Raw genomic sequence first — 11593 nt, 5'->3', positions numbered from 1 at the left:
AGATCTGAGGTGCTTAATTCAAATGAGAAGCCCAATGGGCTGGAGCAATTAGTTTACCATCTGCTCTTTGTGATGTTCAATACATGACTAAACCTGTGTTGAATATATGATTAAACATCTCAAAGAGGCCGCAGCCAGTAAACCTCTGAGGCCAAATTTAAGCCTCTACTTTAACAGAGGCCCAGTCTCCCCAGCGACAACTGTCTTTGCCAATTAGATTTGATTTTAAGCCTATGTTTTGGACTCAGAACTGGTAGAAAGATTGCTTGAAAGTCTTACATGGTTAACTGAAGTATCTTAGGAGTATGACTATGCCTCCCTGAGACATGACTGAAATTCATGACTTTCAATTAGGCAAAGAATCTCCATTGCCATCCCCCTGGGTGCATGGTAAATAAAATCAGGGAGGACTTGATTACAGGGTTTTAGGGGGAGGGAGGAAATTGAGAAGACAAGACAGGAAATGGAGGCTGTGGCTTCTGATGGATGCCTACTTCTCATCTACAGGATCTTACTTTTCCCATGAGTATTACAGTTCATATTTTTCAGGTAGAGTTGATTGCATGACTAGTTCCAAGAGTAAGAATATGGCTCAAGTCTGTCAGTCAGGACATCATCTTCCTCCAATTGCAGAAGCTGGCTCAAGGATAGGTAGGTAGCTCAAAGTAGATCAATGACTGCATCAAGATATTCTTCTGGAACTTATATTGAAAATATTTTCATTAAAAGCAGCCTCTTCCTGATTAAAAGCAGTCTCTCTTGAATCCGAGAGCATGTAAGACCAGAGCTGTGAGAGGTCACCAAACGGAGAGGATATGTTTAATACTAAATTCAATACAATGAATAGAAGAGGCCGGAAAGAAGAGAGAGATTGCTGATGAGATGATTTGAGGCTCTGAATCTAGCTGTGTCTGAAGCTAATGCTAGTCCTGGGATTTTTAGTTCTATGAAGAAATATATTTTCCTTGAATACTTATTGTTTGTTGTCTAAAGCTTTCTGACTCAGAAAGAGTCCAAATGAGAAAATCAGAATGTAAAGCTGAGAAATTTGTATTTAATTTAAAAGGGAGTTGCAAGTTTCTTGAATAGAAGGTGTTGGGTAGGGTATGGAAGAGGTGACAAGCTGTGAAATGAATTTGCTGTTAAGTCAACTACAATTTACCTAAAAAAAGAGAAAGAGATGGATGGGTGGATAATAAGAGTGTTAAATGGGTAAATCAGGAAATTCTTTCTAGACTTACTTCATGTGTGTATTAACATATGTAGCAGTCCTCTAAGTCACTTTTACAGTTTGATCATGCAGGTAGGTGGAGGTGTGGATAGAGAAAGTATGTCACACAACTAGAGACGTCCTGTTTGTTATACATATCCATACAATAATTTTTAATTGCATGGGTTTCAGAATAGAGAGATGATCACATTGAAGACTGATTCAGAAAGACAATAGTGCTTTCCAAATGTCTAATCTACAAAACATTGCAACAGATGCAGGAGGTTGGAGGCTTTGACAATTCTATTTAGCAAGCAGTAAAGAGAGAAATAAGGAAGGAGAGACACATTTTCCCCCGCTCTCCCAGATTTAATGTCCAGAATACTTCCTGACTCATTGTAGCCCATATGCCTCTACCCACTTTATGTTTTAAGCCCAAATATTTTATTCTCAAATTGAAGGTAGTTGAACCAAGTGGTTTTCCAGATTCCAGGATGAAATGTTCTACCACAAGCCAGAAACCACTTAAAAAATCACCTACTACTCTCCCAGGAGTCTCGTAAGCAAACAGATGTGCTACACAGAGAAAACGCATGTGTTGTATTGCTGCCTGTGGCAAAGGTATACAGTTATTCTAGAAGAAAAAAAATAATGGTATATTGGGAAAAACAGGTTTTAAAAGAGATTTATATTTAAAATTGATATTTAATTAAGGAGAGAAAATAAATGATACATAGAATATAATATAAACATGTCTACCTTAAAATAATGTTCTCATAATACTATTCTTTGCCTGTCTTCTACAGACACACTTCCTTTAATTTGCTTTTAGAAATGGGGTTCTGTTTTTGCATTGATGGGTCTCAGTCAATGATGAGATTCCCTATGATTATTCATTGCTTGTTATAGCTAACTCTCTAGTGAGGTGTGAATATTTATGAAGGCTGTTCCGTTTTTGATTGGCTCTGATCCTGGTAGCCTTATTAAGAATAAGGTTTACAATAGATTTGCACTCTTGGTAAGCAGGGCAGCATACCAAACACAGGGTAGAGCTGGAGTGTTTTCAACAAAAGCAGCACCTGGGAGTAGTAAAACTTGGAAGAGTATGAGTAGCCCCCAGGCTGCTTTCTTGTAACGTATGCCAGTTTTGAGATTCTACCATTCTTTGCTCAACATTAAAGATCTAAATTTTAAATGCAAGAATCATTTTAAAAAGAGTGGTGGGAAAAGTAGATCAACATTGGGGAAAAGGCAGGTTTACTCTCAAAGGATCTATCACTGAATAATACAACCATGTGTCTAAGAAACTTATCATTTTTGAAAACGTGGTATAAAGCTTATTCCTTAAGAGAAAGACATCAATGTAAATCATCACATTAAGGTGTTTTTTTTTTTTTGTTTATTTTGTTTTGTTTTGTTTGAGCTGGAGTCTCATTCCATCACCCAGGCTGGAGTGCAGTGGTGAGATCTTGGCTCACTATAATATCTGCCTCCTGGGTTCAATCAATTCTCCTGTCTCAGTCTCCCAAGTAGTGGGATTACAGGCGCCTGCCACCACGCCCGGCTATTTTTCATATTTTTAGTAGAAATGCGGTTTTACCTTGTTAGTCAGGCTGGTCTCAAACTCCTGACCTCAGGTGATCCACTGCCTCAGCCTCTCAAAGTGCTGGGATTACAGGCATGAGCCACCATGTCCAGCCTACACTGTTTTTAAAAAATACATAAATGCATATAAATGTGTTCAACGAGGGAGGGTGCAACTGTTTGTGAAATTATACTGTGCTCTTATAAATATAAACTACCCACACCTTGTTAAATAGATTTCATACATCCAGAATATAGAACATGAGTAGTTCCCAATAGTAAATTTACAGCATGAATCAAAGAACACTGGAAAAGGAAAAATAAGAATGAAAAATATGATTACCTATTTAACATAAGAAAGAAATTGATCTTCACTAAATCAAAATTTAGGTAAAATAGCTAAAAAATCAAAGCATTTTTTTTTTACAACTCAAGTAACCTGTTAGTGTAAATGTTTTTCACCATTACCCCAAACCTTACATATAAATCCAAAACATCCTCTGTTAATGGAAAGGTGGAATTAAATTTGAAAATTGTGATTATCTAATGGCTTTGCCCAGAGTGGCTTCAGGGTGATATGGCCTGCCCATTCTCATAGCACCACATGCTTAGAGGAGTCTTGTGTTTGCTTTAATGCTATGCATTAGCTGTCTTGAAATTCTTAATTATTTTGTCTTTGAACTTGTATTTTGTAAGTGAAATGCAACTAAACAATGCAGCACATGCTTAAGTACAGGATATATGTGCAACGTGCATGTCTGACGTGCCTTGTTGTGCCATTTGCAGATAGTGTTCTTCAAGGCCCATGAACACAGACTTCCAGTGCACCGGTGCTGTATGTGTGGAGGTTCAGCAAGACCTCAAATGAGTAAAAAGTAAGCTGGTTATTGGGGCAAGCAATTGAGTAAGCAATAGACAACTAAGTAAGCAATTGCAGATAGCTCTGAGAGGCCACACTTTGCATTGGAATCAGAATTTCGCAAGAATTTCAGAAAGAGGGATATTATATACTAAGAAACACTAACGACCAAGGAACCTTATTATATCCTTTCTCATTTGTATTACTTCCCTGCATTAGTCGACCACTGATGTGAAAATTATGACATAGAAGGACAGTGAAAGGTAGTACAATTTGTAGTTCCTTTTTCTTTCAGTTATTCCTTACTCATTAGTAAGCCAAAAGCAGAGAGCATTAGTAGAATGTGTGCATATCAAACTAAATAACAACATCCACATTAGCTTTTGTTCCGGTAACAAAAATACACATGTGGAAACTACAAATTACAAATTGTATCATTTCAGAGATTTTGTGTTTGAATTAAGTGCTCTTAGATTTAAACTGACATTTAAAACTGGCATGGCACAATATAAAGATGAATAGGGAAGTTCATACTAATAATTAACCTTTAATTATTCTTTACTTAGACTGACATTAAAGAGCAGGTGAAAAACATTTTCATAATAAGAAAGGCCATGAAAGAAAGGAAAAATGTTCATATACAACACCTGTTTCCCAATTTTTGAACAAGGGGTCCTGCATTTTCATTTTTCACTGAACAACATGTATTACTTTATCAGCCATAAGCTCTGTATAAAATATGTTGGCTTTCACAGGGGAAGAAATCTTTCTTCTCCAATTATCTAAATAACATAATCCTAATTTTCTACCTTTCTGTATGTTTCCCCTTTCAGAATCCTAAGGACTTTACAGCCAGAAATAACCCTAAATAAGTGTTTCTAGTGGCCATAATAAGATTAGCCAAAATACTAATAATTATTATTCCAAGGAACTAGCATTATTTGGTAAGAAAATGTAGAAGCTCTCTCCACCAGTGGTATTTCTATTCGTGTGACTCATTTCCAATTTTAAGATATCTCTATTTCGTGTCCTAAATAGTCAACAAACATCTCACTTGATAACACCCCTGATGCTTTTTATAGTTGCATAACTGCATTGATAGTCATAGTTTCTGTTAGCTTGTGTATAGATAGATAACAATTATATTTGGGAGTCATAGTTCATACACTTCTAAACATGCTTTGAAGTTTTCCTGAATATACCCCATTAATTGAAGTCAAACTAAAGTTCCTTATTTAGTTAAACGGTTGACTGGGAAGAGGGTTGCTTCACCAGCATTTTGATTACTATGTTAAATAGCCTATGTCCAAACCATATCTATATTTGTCTTCCAGTGATTGAGATAATTGTCATAATAGTTTAAAGATGCCAAAAATCATCTAAAATTTCTTTGAATCTCATCTTTAAAATTGCTTGCAGTTTAGGATTATTTCATAATTATCAAAGAAATAATGGAAGAAATTGTTTCATGACAAATATATTTGAGAACCCATCATTTTGGACAAAAGACTCAAGAAAAAGAAAGCCACCTGTTTTTCATTGTTTTCAAATTTTAAAATGTTTTGATTATACTGATTGTATCCTGAAACAACTGGACTTGGTTAAAAGAGAAAATATTGGAGTGGTGTGACTTATACAGTATTTTATGGACCATGATACAAAGTGCTCAGGCAAACAAATGCTTGGAATAACAAGTGGAAAATTCTAACCCTTGAAACTGTAATGACCAAAAGATATGTTTCATCAAGGTAAGTGCTTTGAATTCTTCTGCCTTGTTTAATGACAATGGTGGAGTATGAGGAAGGGATGGGAGGAGGCAAAATATTTACTCTAGCAAAGTCAATGGAAATGGCTATTAATTTAGAACCTGCCCACCATTGTCACTAGGTAGTTAAACGTTAAAAAGAGGAGGAATTCTATCCTGCAAATGAGCCCTCCTTGGATTGACTAAGAAGTGCTATACTAGCTACCCAAGGCTGTAGTAAAAACTTACCACGGCCAGGTGCCGTGACTCACGCCTGTAACCCCAGCACTTTAGGAGGCAGAGACTGGCAGATCACAAGGTCAGGAGTTCGAGAACAGTCTGGCCAGTGTAGCGAAACTCCATCTCTACTAAAAATACAATAATCATCTGGGCATGGTGGTGCATGCCTATAGTCCCAGCTACTTGGGAGGCTGAGGCAGGAGAATTGCTTGAATCCGGGAGGTGGAGGTTGCAGTGAGCTGAGATCACCCCATTTCACTCCAGCCTGGGCGACAGAGACTCTGTCTCAAAAGAAAAAAAAAATTACCACAAACTGGATGGCTTAACACAACAGAAATTTATTCTCTCACAGTTCAGGAGGCCAGATGTCCAAAGTCAAGGTATCCGCAGGCTTGGTTACTTTTTGGCAGCTCAGCTGGGAGAATTTATTCCATACTTCTCTACTAACTTCTGGAGGTGTCTGGAAATCCTCAGAATTTCTTGGCTTGTAGCCATGCAATGCCAATCTCAGCCTCTGTGGTCACATGGCCATCTGTTATCTGGGTCTGTCTGTCTTTGTGTCTTCATACAGCAGTCTCTCCTCTTTGTATGTCTGTGTCCAAATTTCCCTTGTTTGAAGATATAAATCATCAGATTAGGATCCACCATAATCCTGTAAGACCTTATCTTAACTAACTACATCTGCAAAGACCCTATTTCCAAATATGGTAACATTCACAGGTACCTGAGGTTAGGACTTAACCATATCTTTTGGGGGTGCACTATTCAACCCACTGCAAATGCTTCTCAAACTTATGTGCACACTGGAATCCCACAGACAATTTAAATAAATCCTGATGCCGGGGTACTGGCCCTCAGAGATTCTAAATTAATCAGTATGAGGTGAAGCCAGGGCATCAATATTTTTGAAGTCCCCCAAGTGATTCTAATATGCAGCAAAATCTCAGAACCACTAGACTAAAGAATTCTAGTGATCGGTTTCTCAAAAGGAATATTTTAGCATAATAAAGCATGTGTTCCAATGAGGAAAATCTCTTCTTTCATCATTTTGACAAAACTGAAAAGAAAATTCAAAAATCAGTGATCCAAATAAATTACATGAAAGAATTTTAGAATTTTAGAAACCTAAACACTTGAGGTGTGTTCATTCAATGAACATGTTAACAAATGCTCTATGTGGGGCCAGGAGAGAACTCCAAAGGTGGCCTTAAGAACTTTCAACATCAGCTGCTTTTCCACCAATCTCTTGAGGAAACAAAGGATTCCTTGTGCTTTGGTCAGTTGTAACTCGGTACGGAAATTACTCATTCCCCAAGATCAGTTGTTAGCAAATAGTGAAAAGGGATCTTTTTATTTCTATAGGTCAGATGGCCATGGAAAGATTAACTATATGACCAAATTAATTACTATGTGATATTTTATATCAGCGATTACTCATATTAAGGATGCATTGTTATTGAAGTAAAACCATTTCAATGGAAGTAAACTTGTTAAAACAAAAACTACTCTTTTTATCTTCTTTTTTAGAACCCAAACACCCTCTTGATACAGATGTCAAAATATTATTTGTCATACCACCTTACAGATTCATCAGTATCTATACATAAAAATAAACATAAACTTGTTCTTGCTTCTTGGTTTCCTACTCGTCTCCCCTCCCCCCTCCCCTCCCTTCCTCCTCCTCCTCCTCCTCCACCTCCTTCTTTTTCTTCTTCTTCTTCCTCCTTCTTTCTTTTTCTTCCTTCTTCTTTTTGGGATGGGGTCCTGCTCTGTCATCCAGGGTAGAGTGCAGTGGCACAATCCCAGCTCACTGCAGCCTCAACCTCCCAGGCTTAAGAGGTTCAGCCTCAGGAGTAGCTGGAATTATAGGCACATACCACCATGCCGAACTAATTTTTCTACTTTTGTGGAGATGGGGTTTTGCTAGATTGCTCACGCTGGCCTCAAACTACTGGATAAAAGAGATTCAGCTGCCTCAACTTCCTAAAGTGTTGGGATTACAGACCTGAGCCACAGTGCCTGGCCTGTTACTTGGTCTTCTGCACAATGTTTTCTAACTCCCATAGTATTTTACCTCAACTTTGTTTGTATCACTGTTGAGGACAAAATGTTTTTGTTCTTCCAAAATTCATATGTTCAAATCTTAATATCTAATGTTATGGCATTAGAAGGTGAGGCCTTTGGGAGGTAATTAGATCATAAGGGTGGAGCCCTCAGGAATGAGATTAGCATCCTTATAAAGAGAGACCAGAGAGCTTGCTTCATCTCTCTCTGTTCTCCACCTGTGAGGATACAAGAAGATGGCAAATCAGAAAGAGGGCCTTCATTAGAATGCTACCATGCTGGTATCCTGAGCTTGGACTTCCAGCCTCCAGAGAAATTGTGAGAAATCAATATTTGTTGTTTCAGGGATCCCACCTATGGTAATTTGTTATAACAGCTGGAATTGATTCAGGTAACCATCACTTACATTCTTTACACTTCATCCAAGATCCTTTTTTGCCTAATACAAGCCACGCTTCAAAGGTAAGGAGCCATTTTTCCCCACTGTAAAACTACTCTGTGAAGACCTTTCTTTCACCCTAAGTTTTAAGAAAGCCTTTTGTCTCAACATATCAACTAAGGTTTATTTAGATATATAAAACATTTTACAGATGTGCATAAAGCAGAAGTCTAATCTTAACATTTACTAGTGTCAGAAAATTAGCATAACAATATGAGCAGAACTAAAATAAAAATAAGGAAGGAAATGTTTTGTACATTTTAACAAATGAAAAAAAAATCATTTTTATTCCAAGAAAGGTTGACAGTCTTGGAATGAAGATTTTAGATAGATGATAAAATAGTTGCTTATTGAAATCTACCTTAAGAAACTGAGGTAGATTAATGAAAGATATATATTTTAATGCAAAAGCTTACTTTCTATGAAGTGATAAAAGTATGTGCATAATAATCTCTTCTTTAATACATGATATTTGAATGGGAAAGATAGTATTTTATCCATTAATATTTGGGGAAAGAGAACATAGAATTATTAATTCAGAAACTTACGTACCCGAGCAAGGGTGCATCACAAACATTAAGGTGAAGAGTCTTTATATATAGTATTCTTTAGCATTTTATGTAAATATTTTCAATTCAATAGTTGTGAACTTCAACTTACCTCTTTTGTTCTTTAGGTTGCAACAGCCTCATTCCTACCAAAATGCAACTGATAACTACATTGGCGTACACCTTCTTCTACCAGCTCTCTTAAGTATGTCCGTGTGTTGCTATTTCAAATTTCCATGAAATCCACCTTTAAAAAATAATTGAGTGGGGACAGTGTATTATGGTCCGAAAGTGAAGGCAGTCTTTAGGGCCTGCTGATTCCTGAATGAACTGGGGAAAGTTGCATAATCTTTCTGTGCCTTAGCTTTTCTTCTGCCTAGAAAATTAATATTTATTGAGATTTCACTCTGTATTAGCCATTCTTATCCTAGAAGAAATAATTCTAAATGTAATTCTATGATTTTGTGACTATTTAAGTAATTCCAATATTGTTTTTAATTTCCATTAGTTCAATCCTCTAACATCTGGGGTGTGTCAAGTGACTTATATGTGAACATGAAAGATTTGGACTGTATCCTAAATCCTCAAAGTTCAGTTTGTGGATCAGAAGCACCAGTAGCATCCAGAAGCTTAGATGACCCTACCCTAGACTTGCTGAATCTAAATCTGCATTTTAACAAGGTCCTCCAGGTGATTCAAAGAGACATTAAAGTTTGAGAAATGCTAGACTATATGGTTGACAAAATCCATGTAAGCTCACAGGGTGTACAGCACAGAGCAGAGAATCTGCCATTAGATGTCTGGATTATAGTTTGTATAACCTCAGAAAGCTGAGCTTCCAAATATATGAGTTTATTTTTTTGTGCCTTAGTTCCTTCATCTGTAAAGAGGTGGTAAAACAGTATTTTCTTCATGGAGTTGTAAGGATTGCAAAGTACTGAGAATAAGCAATTAATACAGTGTCTGGCACATTGGAAGTTCCTCAATCATGAAATATACATTTAACTGCACACCCATTATGTACATGTCAGATTTGTGCTGGGAGCTCTAAATGCAACAGTACAGAAAACAAGGCCCCTACCTTCATGAAGCTTACATTGTAGGGAAGAAAACTGGCACACACACACACAAAAGGACATGTAAAAAATTGTCACATAGTATTTGCTCTATGAAGTAAAGAGAATGACAGCATTGCTATCATAGACAGGAAATTCAGTCAATACTTGAATTTGTTATTATGTGATTAGTAATTGGAGCTAAGTTCCAGTCATAGTGCTAAGCATTTTATATGAATGCATATAAGAATTTTGTCACTATTATGCACTTATTGTAACAGTCTTATTTCCGTACTCCAATTTGAATGCTGAAAACTTATTATTATTCGTTAGTCTGCCTCAAACAACCTCTCAGAACCATCTACCCCAGCAATGGAGATAACATGGCAGTTCTATATACCCTACAATTTAATCTCAGCATCTAGATATAAACGAGAACTTTGGGACAGTACCATGGTGATAACAATAAGACTTGTATTTCCATCTGTGGAAATTAAGACACCCCAAACCCTTTTTTAGAAAAGGGTGTGTTTAACTTAGTATCTTGGCTATATTTCAATTTATACTTTTACCTAAGAATTTCAGTCTGTGGGTTTAGTAGATATTTTTCTGCATTTCCCTTTGCTACACAATAAACATGCAAACAAATAACTGTTATGTGGTGTCACTGGCATGAAATAGCTTCTATATTCCAACACAGATGGGGTATCTTAATAATGGGAAGATGATCTCACACTTTAAAGTGCTTTGGTATAAAAGATGCCATATAAAAAGAAAGTTATTATTCTTAGTTATAATACCCTAAAAAAAGATTTGCTGTCTAAATGGAGGCTGAAACTTAACTGCAGAATTGCTTATAATGCTACAATCAGTTGAGGCCAAATTCAATAAAAATTCCATCCGGCGTTCACACTGAGAAGACCCACATGTGCCTTTAATTTTTTTTTTTAATTTCCTGGGCTTCCGGCCCAGAAATTGGATGGAAATTGTATTGAAACCTGCTCTTGTGTATCAACTTTTTGTAAATATCAGGTTTTCAGTTGACTCACATTATGCTTTACATTTTGGGCAAAGGGAGGATGTAAAATGATTCACATCTCTCTATATACACATATTTATACACCTTTTACTTGTCTATGAAACTGTGGCTTATATTAAGTGTTTATCATTACTCCTACAATTTTTAAGATCTGCCCACCCCCCCCACAGCAACCATAAGACTCAAAATTCCATTAAATCCCTTTCCAGCACTAATCAGCTTTTACTAGCACAGGCAATGTAATCTGAGTTTAGAAATGACTAATTATTTGGAGAGGGCTGGAAGGGGTTAGGGTTTAGATTTCTTTCTAATTTAAAGGAGCTTCTTTCCTGTCTTTCTCCCTGTCTTTTTGCTGCCTGAGGCCAGCTCCCCCTCCTTGATGAAAATGCTCTTTCCCTTCCCATTAGACAAGGTATATATGTATGTGTTAGAAGAAAAATGCATTATGAGACATCAAGTTGAAAATATTAAAAGAAGAGGCATGCCTGTGATGGATGTGGGCATGGCAGTAATTGCACTTGCTAGGTGCAACGCATGAGCATAATTTGCATATAAAGTTCTCTCAGCTCCTTCCAGAACACACCAGTTCTACCCAATAAAACATTTTGTCACACGCAAGGGGTTTGCCAACATGTTCCCAGATTGCAAGCAAAAAGATTATTTACAGTAACCAATAACAACTGAAACGACCATAAACAACCTTTCCGTACCTGTTCTATTTTTTTTCCTTTGGCTAAGTAGAGAAACCTTAAGGAGTCCAAATTTACTGCAATTTAATTCTGATGGGAAAAAGCATATTATTTTTATTTAC

The sequence above is a fragment of the Cebus imitator genome, unplaced genomic scaffold, assembly GCF_001604975.1.
Source record: "Cebus imitator isolate Cc_AM_T3 unplaced genomic scaffold, Cebus_imitator-1.0 Scaffold152, whole genome shotgun sequence".
Classification (NCBI taxonomy): Eukaryota; Metazoa; Chordata; class Mammalia; order Primates; family Cebidae; genus Cebus; species Cebus imitator.
The sequence above is the reverse complement of the archived record's forward strand: the minus strand, read 5'-3'. Positions refer to the sequence as shown.